Source organism: Castor canadensis, chromosome 13 (assembly GCF_047511655.1).
Source record: "Castor canadensis chromosome 13, mCasCan1.hap1v2, whole genome shotgun sequence".
Classification (NCBI taxonomy): Eukaryota; Metazoa; Chordata; class Mammalia; order Rodentia; family Castoridae; genus Castor; species Castor canadensis.
The window spans coordinates 123,868,260-123,881,320 of NC_133398.1; the positions used below are offsets into that span (position 1 = coordinate 123,868,260).

General features: G+C 42.5%; 1 protein-coding gene across 2 annotated transcripts in view; it reads right to left on the minus strand.

The window, feature by feature from the left end:
* LOC109678314 (uncharacterized) overlaps nucleotides 1–13,061 on the minus strand; it is a 155,757-nt gene that overhangs the window by 22,169 nt on the left and 120,527 nt on the right. For both annotated transcript variants that reach the window (XR_012440566.1, XR_012440567.1), the window contains 2 exons: nucleotides 12,905–13,014; nucleotides 10,995–11,124 (listed from right to left, as the gene is read on the minus strand). The gene's annotated coding sequence lies outside the window, so the exon portion shown is untranslated. The remainder of the gene's footprint in view (nucleotides 1–10,994; nucleotides 11,125–12,904; nucleotides 13,015–13,061) is intronic.

Here is a 13,061-nt window from a genome sequence, read left to right on the forward strand (position 1 = left end):
GGGAATTCCCTATTCTTTCCTACACTAGTTTCAAAGTTTCAGACCTTACATTACGGTCTTTGATCCACTTTGACTTGACATTTTATAGGATGAAATACAGGAATATGCTTTCCGTCTCCTCCATGCAGACGTCCAGTGTTCCCAGCAACATCTGTTGAACAGATCTCTTTTCTCTATCGTATTTCTTGGGTCCCTTTGCAAAAGTCAGGTGAAAATAGCAGCATGGATTTGTATGGTCTTATATTCTGTTCCTTTGGTCTTCATGTCTGTTTTTTGTGCCAGTACCATGCTGCTTTTTTTTTGCTCTGTCTCTGCAGTATAGTTTGAAGGATTATAGTTTGAAAGTATTTTGATACCTCCAGCATTTTTCTTTTTTCTCAGTATTGCCTTGGCTATTTGTGCTTTTGTATGAACTTAGGGTTGCATTTCAAAACTATGTTCAGTAAGAGTGGGGAAAGTGAATAACCTTATGTCATTCCTGACTTTAGAGGAAATGGTTTCAGTTTTTCCTCATTTTGTATGATATTAGCTATAGGCTTGTCATATACAGCCTCAATTATGTTGAGGTACATTCCTTCTATTCCTGGTCTCATCATGAAAGGATGTTAAATTTTGTTGAAGGCTTTTTCTGTATCTATTGAGATGATCATGTGATTTTTTTCTTTGCTTCTGTTTATATGCTGTATTTCATTCATTGGTTTGCATATACTGAACTATTCCTGCATCGCTGGAATGAAACCAACTTGATCATGGTATGATCCTTTTGATATGTTGTTGAATGTGGTTTCTCAGTAATTTATTGAGAAATTTTGCATCTAAGTTCATTAAAGAGATTTGCCTATTAGTCTCAGTTTTTTGTTGTTGTTGTTGTATCCTTGACTGGTGTTGGGATGAGTGTAAAACTGGCTTCATAGAATGAATATGGCAGTGTTCCTTCCCTTTCTATTTCATGGAAAAGCTTGAGGAGAGTTGGTATTAGTTCTTCTTTAAAGCCCTGTTAAATTCAGCAATGAATCCATCAGGTCCTGGGCTTTTATTTTTTGGAAGACTATTTATTGATGCTTCTATTTAATTGTTTGCAATCTATTTAGGTGTTTTATATCATCTTTGTCCAGTTTTTGTTGGTCATATATGTCTAGAAATTTACCCATTTCTTCTAGATTTTCCGATTTATTTGAGTATAGGTTTTTTAAGTATTCCCTAATGATCCTCTGAATTTCACCGGTACTTGTTGTGACATCAGATTTTTCATCTTTAATTTTATTACTCAAAGAAATTCATATCTTTCTTATATCTAATCACAACATGAATCTTTATTCTCCCTTCCTGTGTGACAAGCAGGAAATGTTTCTCCATTTTCTCCCATGTCACCCTGCTTTATCCTATTATCTTAAAATAAAACCTTGCTAAAGCTTCAAACAAAATCACAACACAAGTATTTATGCTCAATAGGATTCCATAAGTTTGTAAAGGACTACACAAAACAGTGGTTCTTGTGAAAATTTGGAGCACCTTATTCTGAGCCTCCAGCCAAGGGCGCCCAAACCCTTGCTTTGGAACTTTCATCTTCTGATCACTGAAGGTGAATCCAGGTGGTTCTTTGTTCCCTGGTACAGGGCTTTCTCTTTGCTATGCAGATGCTTTACCACATTAGCCACATGAGTCCAGTTTTGTGCCTCCACTGTCCACCCCTGCTGCCTGCTAAACCTCTGTTCTGTGGATGAATTCTGATTAAGTGGAGGCTCCATGTAGAGGCTGAGTCCTGACTCCCTGCTATCCTCCCTGTTAGCAGGAATGGAGAGTAAACTGAAGCATGGGGTAGCCAGGAGGGATAAAGAACTTGCACCTCCTACTGCCCTCATACCTTGGATTGAATCCAGAGGAACACTAGGCCAAATGAGACATGCCCCCAGCCCATGTAGGATTTTTAAGTTTTGGTTTTGAGATAAAAGTCTCGTTAACTTTGTCCAAGCTGGCCTGGAACTCAGGATCCTCCCTGTGCTTGAGTGCTGAGATTATAGGCATGATCTGCCCCCTTGCGACAAGATGCTTTTACTGAGCACTTACTGTTTGCAGGCCCATGCCATGCCCTAAACACACATCACCTCATTTGCTCCTCCAGTCCCCTCAGCTGGTATACATCACTGTCCTCATTGACAGGCAAACTATGGCTCTTGCCTCAGGTACCCTCACAGCACTCCAGACCCTGGGTACTCAGCAGCAGCCATCATATAAGAGCCTCTTATTTAGCATCCCCTAGCCTAAGTAAGGTCCTGTTTGCCCATAGACTCTTAATCCTGACCCAGGACAGGATAACTAATGGGATGTGGGGTGGGACACAGGAGGTGGAAGGTTTGAAAGGATTTTGTGTGGATGGAGTTTGGAAATTTAAAGGGGAGCTTGAGCTCCCCTCCCTGGTCTGGTCAAGGGTGCTTCCAACGGAATGAGCTGAGCAAGGTGTAAAAGGAGAGTGAGAACTCCTAAGTCTGTGTGGTGTCTGTGTGTACATCTGCCTCCATGGTGGGAATCTCTTCCACTCCAATTGGCCAAATTTAAGAGGAGAAGTTTGTAGAAGTCTCAGCCAAGGCTGTCTTATTGTTATCTGTGGTGAAATCAAATTATCAAAAGACACAGGACAGAATTGAAAAGTTAAGATCCCTCAAGCCCACCATCAAATCTTTGATATAGTAAATTCTTCAGCACAGGAAATAAATATTTGTTCATGTATTAGAGGACTTGTGCGAAGGGTCCAGGCCAGTACTTGGGAGATCCGAAGAACTGGCCAATGAAATGTGCCTTATACCTTTTTGGGGTTTTTTTGGTAGTACTGTGGTTTGAACTCTGGGCCACATGCTTGCTAGGCAGGCACTCTATCTCAAGTCACTCTGCCAGCACTGTTGTGTTGGGTATTTCAGACATAGGGTCTATAGAACTATGTGCCCGGGCTTGCTTTGAACTGCAATCCTCCTCCTGATCTCAGCCTCCAGAGCAGCTATGATTACAAACATGAGCCACTGGCACTTAGTCCTATTTTTTTTTCAGTACTAGGGCTTGAACTCAGGCCTACACCTTGAACTACTCCACCAGCCCTTTCTTTTTTTTTTTTTTATTTATTCTATTTGGGGTACTTTAGGCTTCCTTTTTTTTTTTTCATTTTTCTTTTATTATTCATACGTGCATACAAGGCTTGGTTCATTTCTCCCCCCTGTCCCCACCCCCTCCCTTACCACCCACTCCGCCCCCTCCCGCTCCCCCCCTCAATACCCAGCAGAAACTATTTTGCCCTTATCTCTAATTTTGTTGTAGAGAGAGTATAAGCAATAATAGGAAGGAACAAGGGGTTTTGCTGGTTGAGATAAGGATAGCTATACAGGGCATTGACTCACATTGATTTCCTGTGTGTGGGTGTTACCTTCTAGGTTAATTCTTTTTGATCTAACCTTTTCTCTAGTACCTGTTCCCCTTTTCCTATTGGCCTCAGTTGCTTTAAGGTATCTGCTTTAGTTTCTCTGCGTTAAGGGCAACAAATGCTAGCTAGTTTTTTAGGTGTCTTACCTATCCTCACCCCTCCCTTGTGTGCTCTCGCTTTTATCATGTGCTCATAGTCCAATCCCCTTGTTGTTTTTGCCCTTGATCTAATGTCCGCATATGAGGGAGAACATACGATTTTTGGTTTTTTGAGCCAGGCTAACCTCACTCAGAATGATGTTCTCCAATTCCATCCATTTACCAGCGAATGCTAACATTTTGTTCTTCTTCATGGCTGCATAAAATTCCATTGTGTATAGATACCACATTTTCATAATCCATTCGTCAGTGACCAGCCCTTTCTTGTGGTGGGCTTTTTCGAGATACGGTCTTGCGAATTATTTTCCTGGGCTGGCTTTGAACTGTGATCCTCTTGATCTCTGTCTCCTTAGTAGCTAGGATTACAGGCATGAGACACTGGCACCTGGCCAGTCCAATTTTCTCTTCATGCATTTTGCCCTTCACATTTTCCCAGCCTCCTTGGACGTGCCTATGGTCTCCCACAGCCTGAGCATCCTGGATTCCCATCCCCTCCATGACAGATTGACTTTGTCCTTTAGAGTGGGTCAGAGGCACTCACTTCAGCCGGCAACCTTGTGAGCATTACTAACCACTGACCAGCCACACACACAAGACGTCACAGATGCTCAGAGAGAAAGAAGACTGGGAGTGAATAGCATGGCTCCAACTGTTGATGCCATGAGTTCTTGGTGTTCAGCCTGACCAATGAGACAGCTTAGTGCCTTTGCCTTCCTGGAAAGCAAAGGACTTCCTACCCTTTATGCTGCAAGCAGGTTGATTGGCCATGAAGATGAAGAGGATTTGCATCAAAGTTCAAGGTTCCCTTCATTTCTGACCATTTCATGTGTGGAACACCCATGAAAAGGTGACACCCTCATGTACCTCTCCAGCCTGAAGCCAAGTCTATACATTCTGAATCAGATTTCCGACTGCACAAGATGCATGTCCCAAGATCTCATCTCTCTGTCCTACACAAATCTTTACATTTACTTTTCCCAGTTCCATTGGAAAGACACTACATGTTCTGTGTTCCCTTAACCAGATCCCTGGGCATTGGTCTTCACTTCCCAGTACTCAAAAGAAAGCTTTTGATATTTGTAGTGAACTAGGCAGGCATCCAACAGCAACACAGATTCCCTTCCATGTTATAGACGCTTCTGTTGTAACAGTGAAGGCAGGAGTCAATATTGAACAACACCATCTTGGGTTGTATATGGCCCTCAGTGTATCAACAAGCTCAGCACAATGCTGGAAAACTCTCCCTAAGAGCACAGCCTCCAGCCCACCATAGCTCTCCAGAGGGGCAGGCTACAGCTCCTGGCTCAACTGGCTCAGCCTGGCAATGGGCATAGGAGGTCCTTCAGGACAGACATGGACATGTGGTTCCCATAGAGTCTGAACCTGGTGATCTGGGAGCAGTATCTCAGGGCAGGCAGGAGGACAGTGAGTTAGGGGTCCCTGATCACACAGTCCTCCAAATCCAGGGTCTTCGGTGTGTCTGCAACACTTTCTAGCAGAATTTGGAGTGGCTCAGGACACACATATCTCAGTCAGACTTCTCTTAGATCCAGATGTTTCAGCTGGTGGATGCTCAGGCACTGGAACAGATGTTTCAAGTCTGATTCTGCAAGCTGGCACTGAGCTATTGACAGGGATTCCAAGAGTCTTCAGGACTGGTATAAGTGGCACCTGACATAAGGTGGCCATGCAGGAAATAGGCACTGTTCATAGAGAGCTCTTGGAGCAGCTGAGTTTGCCAAACTGAGAAGTGAAGGTGGTGACAAGCTGCTTGTGCTGCTCTGGATATGTATTCTGACACACAGGTTTGAGAGATGTGGAGTTTGCGCAGGTTTCTCATCTGGCCCACTAAGAAGCAAACATGGCCAGGGTGCACAGGGCCCAGGGACAATGCATGATCACTTTCTCCATCCAGTCCTGCTCCAACATGCCCAGGACCCTGTGGGTGGGCCATACTCTGGTGCTGAATGTGCACAGTCCCCAAATCTGCATCTTCCTACAGCACAGATGTATCAAACTGTTCCTCTGCTAGAACCACTCAGAGAAGTACATACGGAAAATGTACAGTGACATTTTTTGACAAAAGAGACCAAAACATATGGTGGAGAAAAGACAGCCTCTTCAACAAATATTACTGAGAAAACAGTATATTCACATGTAGAAGACTGAGATCCCTGTTTTCTTACCCTGTACCAACATCAACTCAAAAAATGGATGAAAGACCTCAATATAAGGCCTGAAACTCTGAAACAATTATAAGAAGTAGTAGGAAATACACTGGAACATATAGGCATAGGTAACAACTTCCTAAATAGAACTCCAAAGGCTCAGAATTAACAGAAAGGATAAACAAGTGGAACTACATCAAACTAAAAGCTTCTGTACAGCAAAAGGAAAAGTCACTAGACTTTATAGACTCCCCACAGGATGGGTGAAAATTTTTGCCAGTATTCATCTGAAAAAGGACTAATATCCAGAATCTGCAGGATATCTCAACCCCCAAAGAATCAACATCCCAATGAAGAAATGGGCACATGAATTGAGGATATGCAATTTTCAAAGGAAAAGGTACAAATAACCAGTAAATAGATGAAGAAGTATTCAATTTCCTGCCTATAAAAGAGATACGAATCAAAACGACACTAAGATTTCACCTCACTCCAGTTAGAACGGCAATCTTAAAAAAGAACACAACAACAAATGTAAGCAAGGATGCAGTGAAACAGGAACCCTTATGCACTGTTGATGGAAATGTAAATTAGTACAACTATTGTGGAAAGCAGTGTGGAGATTCCTTAAAAACCTAAAAATAGAACTGGCATATGATCCAGTGATATCACTCCTGGGCAATACAATAGAGACATTTGTGCACTGATGAATATTGTAGCACTGTTCAAAATAATCAAGTTATGGAAACAACTCAAGATGTCCTACAACTGATAAATAGATTAAAAAATGTGATACACACACACACACACACACAAAATGGTGTTTTATTCAGCCATCTGGTTTGAAGGTAAAATGGATGGAATTGGTGGACAACATGTTAAGTAAAGTAAGTCAGGTTCAGAAAGACAAAGACAGCATGTTTTTTCTCATATGTGGACGATATATCATATGTGGAAGAAAAACATATACACAAACAAACACGATCATATACAAACTTATATGTAGAACATGTTTGTAACAGTGGAATTACTCTATGGAACGCCAGTGGATGAGAGAAAGGAAAAAAGAATGATGGTCAGTAATATCAAAATATATTACATCTCTGCAGGAAGAGGCTATAATGATAGGTCTTAAAAGCTGTAGAATAAGGGAGATGGGAGGGAAGGGGAACTGGAGAGTAATGGAAGGGGTTGAATAATCAAAGTAAAGTATTTTCACAGCAGGGATACATCAAGAAACCCCTTTGAACACTGACTTTGGAATTAATAATGAAAGGACTATAAAACAGGTATAGAGTGCGGGGAGTACTTGTAAGAGGCTGGAGAGTGAATGGAGGAGATGAAGGTGAGGGAATATGGTTGATGGGCTCCATATACATATATGAGCTACAATGATAAAACCTCTTGCAATCACTTTAAGTGGGGCTGGGAGGAACTTCTGAGGTTGGGAGATGATGGGGGCGATCTAATCAATGTACAATGTAAGGCTATTTGGAATTGTCACAATGAATCCCCCCCGTACAACAAATATATCCTAATAAAAATGAAGAAAAAGAATCAGTCATGCACAAATATAAAATACAAATACACCACAAACCTAGCAAAACAACACACTCTAGTATTTAATATAAAAACACATACTCCCAACCACCTTCACTTGAATACTTAAAATGTACAATCCTCATCTTCATGAAACTACCCACCACCCTGTAAAACCCAAAATTCATTTGCAAAAACTTCCACCTTTAACTGAATACATTCAGAACAAACTCATATTGTTCTTAATATATGACGTAATTCTCCATTCCCAAATATAACTCACATGACTACCTGGGCATGCACATACACACAGTGTCTCAGAAGTGAAAGAGAAACACAGCAACACCTTTCAAACAGACACACATGGACATCACTGCCTCATTCCAAACTCACAAGATGTGCCTCCATTCCCCAAAACACACAAACTCCCTCACAGCTCCCAGCAGGAACAAATGTCCATCTTGGGAAACTATAAACAGTGTCTGTCACATAGCCATGCTACCTATATACAACAGTAATACCCAAATATGCCTAACAACCCCCATTCTCCCAACATCTCTCTACACCAAAAAACATGCCTCCAAAATTCTTATCCAGATACCACACTATACAAATAAAACCTATGGTCTGAATATAAACAAATCCAACACCCAAATCAGTATATATATATATATATATATATATAAACTTCCTTCTTAAATGCATACACACATATTCATAGCAGCACACAATGCCTTCAAATCACACAAAGCCATCTCTATTAGATAACATACGTGGACTGCCATATCAGATCTGTACTCACCTTCTAAAGGCACTCAATCTACTCATGCACAAATCCTACAATATGGTAATCAAACATGTACACACAAGGTAATTCACTGTGTGAATTCTATATCGTATTCTATCCTTCCATCCTACACATGAAATATACTGGAACACATTGCCCTGGATAAATGAATACACTCACACACAAAGGAAGCCCCCAACCCCCACACAAACACATACTGTGGATTTTGGAGATATCAGTTAGCAACTTGATTAACGACTATTCATCTCCTGAACTCTACACATAGAAGGAGAAGGTGTTTGAAACTGTAACAGAATATAAAAAGGCAAAGAAAGTGTGCATTCCCTTGTATGAAACTGTTTCCACTGTTGTAGCTGCCTCCTCAAGGGGACTCCTAGCCTTAACATGAGGTACATGCTCATTTTCTGATCTATCAGATATGTACTGTGGTAAGACTGTAGATAAAGGAACAACAGGAAAATAAATTCAGTAGGTAAAAACAACACTCTTTTACTCCAGTTAGCAAATGAGGGTCAGTGATTAGAGGTCGCTCTGATGGATGGCCCTCCTACCCACTCTAGCGTCACTCTCTGATGGGGACATGTAGCTCCTCCAGGAGGCAACTTTACCAAGTCTGCTGTTGATGACAGAAGAGGAAGAGCAAGACCCCACAACGAAGAGGAAGATTTCAAGAAGGAAGGTTGCACAGCTGAGGCCAGAATGAGAGGGAGGCTGTGATGGGTCCATGGTACAGGGCAGAGATGCCATGACTTGAAATTAATTCATATTACTGTCACCACACCTCAAGTAAGTGTAGACACTGGGGAGTGGATTTTTTTCCAAAAGCATGTCACTGTTGCAACAGTAAGAAGGCAAAAACCTGTCCTCCTATATCCATTCTTCATTCTTGGTTGCCTCCTTCATGCACACGCTGTAATGTCTATTCTGCAGCATTTGAAGTTGAAACATCTGCTCTCATCCTTGAGGCCTAAGTACTTCAGGAGACACAGGTTAAAGCCCTCATGTTGCTGTGAGGCAGACACTGAGGCTGAGGTTTAAGGAGCAAGAACAGGGGTCACAAGTTCCCTTGGGGCATCAGAAGACATGTTGCTTCTCTGAATGTGGAAGAAGAGGGGAACGTAGCGGGAAATGGGCACTTATGTATGTTTGCACAAGGAGGGAGAATACCCTAACATTCATACCTAACAATTACGATAGCTACTTATATTATGCCATTGGCTGCTCCAAGCACTTTCCACATATTAACTCTGATCTTTCCAACCCTGTAGAGTTAACACTGATATCCAAAACTTACAGAGAAATAAGAGGCTCAGAGAGGTTAACAATGCTTGCCCAGAGTCAGTGACCCTGACACAGGTTGTGGGATTTGAAGCAGTAGCCTGCCTTCTATCCTGTATCCTCTCCTGGACCAGGCTGCATTTTAAGGAACCTGGAACCCACTGAGAAGAAAATACTTCACATTTCTCTTCTGGGGAAGAACTTACTGTGGGGCACTAAGAGGAGAACAAGGGGAAGATCATCCCAATAGTCCCTTTCCAGTATATTCTGTCAATTCAGCACTATCTCCTCCTCGCTAGGAGGGCACACATTTCCCACTTCATTTTTCTGAGCTCAACCTGAAATTATTCACCTGGGCTCCCTCCACCTACATCTGCCTCCACAGCTAATAGGGTTCTGGAGTTTTCTCACAGAAGAGGCCCTGAGTTTCCCTGCATGATCCAATTCTAATCCTGAAGAACTGTGGACATATTATTTTCCAAAGGATGGGTGAGTGAAGTCTTGGGCAATGGGATTGATTGAGACCACTGAGCCCCAGGCTGACATCCCTCAGTGATCCCTGCTACTTGCATCCACAGGAGGTGAGTTTGGCAGAGGGTGGGGCTGGGGGCTTCCCGTGTTGTTGATGGTGCTGTTAGCTTTCTGTCACTGTGATAAAAACACCTCCAACGAGTAACTTAAAAGAGGACTCATTTGTTTTTGCCCACAGTTTCACAGGTTTCAGCCCATGTTCAGTTGGCCCTGTTACTTGTGAGCCTCTGGCAAGGCAGTACATCATGATGGAGAGCAATGTGTAGGGGAGGATACTCCTGACCTCACAGAGGCCAGGAAACAGAGAGGAAAGAGGCCAGAGTACCAATATCCCTTTAAAGGGAATGCCCCCATTGACCTAATTTCCAGCCACTATGCCATACCTCTGAAAAGGTTCCACCAGTTTCCAACAGGATCATTAGCTATGGACCAAGCCATTAAGAAGCATGAGGCTTTGGGAGACACTTAAGATCCAAACAAAAATATTCTGCCCCAACTCTCAAAGGCTTAAGTCCATCTCACGATTCAAAACATATTCAGATCATCTCTAGGAGTCCTCAATTTGACAGCTCCAGCACTGTCCAAGTCAAAAGTCCAAGTCCAAAATCTCCACTGAGATTCAAGGCAAACTCTTAGTGAAGCTCTACCCTGAGTCCAAGGTTTTTCTCCTGTCTTTCTTCTTTTTGATTTACAACTATGGCTTTATTTTATCCCTGTACCCTGCTCCATATTATGACAACAAAATGTGAAGTCAGTTAGAAGCACTAACTCTTTCCCTGCACACTCCTCCTTTCTAGGGTATGAGAAGGTACCAACTAAAAGGGAGCTATAAAAGTCTAGAATGGGATGGGCTGTGAAACATCCAGATGCACAGAACTTCAAGTAGCAAACCTCCAAACTGTGTTTTCTCAGATTCACAGCACCAGGATATCGTGGTGACCTCAAGACTGAGATAAGATGCTATCTCAACCCATGTTCTAGAACCGGTCATTTTTCAAGAGAAATGAACTAATCTGACCCCCTGTTTGAAACAGGTGCCATTCTATAAAAGATGCTACATAAACTTCATATAAGTAGTTTAAGCAAGATGACCCCAGGCTTACCCTTCATCTTCTGACATGTCACCTTCTTGCTAAAATCGTTTCTGGTCTCTCCACTTCCTCTCTTCAGTTACTTGGTCCTCTTAGGTGGCAGTAGAACTGAAACTTTGGCTGTTACATTAGCTGTGGGCCCCTACGAAAATCAAAAAGAAAGTTGTATTGCATACTTCTAAGATACAATGTTCCCATTCTAAAGGAGAAAAACAGGAAAACAGTGAGGAAGAATCAAACCAAGCAAGACCAAAATCTATCAGGGCAAACATAACCTGTAGCTCCAATCCGTGGTGGTGGAATATTGTCCCTCTAGTTCTTGGGCAGTCTTGCCCCTATGGCCTTGTTGCCTACTGAACACAAGGCTGCACTCTTGGTTCTTCTTGCTAACTTGGCTCCTCCCAGCAGGCAGTCCACATTCCTGGCATCTTTAACTTCCTAGGTTTCCATGGAAGCTTCAGGTTCTGTCTTCCATCTTCACACAGATCTGTCTGGTACTGCTTGCAGAGACTCTGACTGGGGCACACACTGCCTCGCCTCCCAGGCTTTCCTCTGAAATTTCAGTAGAACCTCCAGAACCCACAACTCTTGCATTCTGCAAGCCTGCAACACTACTTGGGTATGCCAAGCTCTGATGTCAGCATGAACAGTAGTCAGGACTATTTGGACCATAGCTATTTAGGCCTTCGAGTGCCCTGACAGCAGGATAGGGAAACGATTCTCTGGGTGACCCTGTGCAAGCAGGGTGTCCCAAGGTTCCTTTCTCAAAAAAAGAGGTTTCTCATCCTCCAGTGGGTGATTAGAGATTCTGATTTCTGAGATGCCCTCCAGGCATTTTCTAACCAGTACATAGACCTTGGCTTCTTAATTACACTAATCCCATTGACAACCATGCCCTTCAAGGCCTCAACTTCACATCACTACTTTCTGGCCAAAGGTTAAATTTTCAAATCTTTGCACTTTGCCTTTAGTGCCCACATGTCATGATAAATCTGCAACCAGGAATACTCATCACACTTTTAAACTCTGATGCCTTGTAATTAGTCCTGCAGATGAATTCATCCTCAGATAAAATCTCAGGGAATGGGCAAAATGAGGACAAGATTTTTGCCAGAATGTAATATGAATCACCTCTAGTCTAAATTCCCAATATCATCCTTACTTCTATTTGAGGACTTATGAGTACAACCTTTACTGTCCCCTTCATATCAGCATTCTTCTCCTCAGAGCTCCCACTAGAATCAGCTGTAAAGCTTTGCTTCTAGCACTGCAGACTTTGTCTTGCCAGCTTCTCCAAACTTTCACAACTGTCTCAAACAAACCAGCTACCAAGGCTTCTGATCCACATAGTCTGGCATAGCCACAGCTATAGCAACAACTCCATTCTGTTTGCTAGTTTTCTGTTATCCAGCTTTCCATCACTATGACAAAATACCCAGGATAAATATCTTAAAAGGAAAAAAACCCAATTATTTTGAACTTCAAAGAACTTCAAAGGTTTCATTCCATAGTCACTTGGCTCTGATGCATGTCAGCCTGTTGTGATGATGCGTTTGAGCCTGTGGTGGGGCAGTCCATTGTGGTGGAGTACACATGGTGAGAAATACACCCTACCTTATGGTAGCTACAAAGCAAAGGAACAGAAAGCAGGACTATGCTTACAATATACTCTTAAAAGACACACTTTTGATGACTTACTTTCCTTGCATTAGGCCCCACCTCTGAAAAGGATCCACAAGCTCCCAGTAGGACCATTAAGCTAGGGATTTAACCATTATTGGCACATGATCTTTTAGGTGATAATTTAGATCCAAACCATAACAGATGATTTATATCCCACATTTTGCTCCCTCTACCTATTTCTGCAAAGGCCAAGTCTGCCTCCTGCTGTTTCACAGACTCCAGGCCTGAAGGAGACTCACCATAAAGAGCCATGCTCAGAAACCCTGGGGTTCATCCCAGTGAGGCTGGAGGCACGGTGGGTCAGCTGGTAGCAACCTTGAACATTCTTGACCCTCTCGTAGGTCAGTAACTACATGGAATAGAGAAAATGAAGAAAATTGGACTTCTTTATCTGAG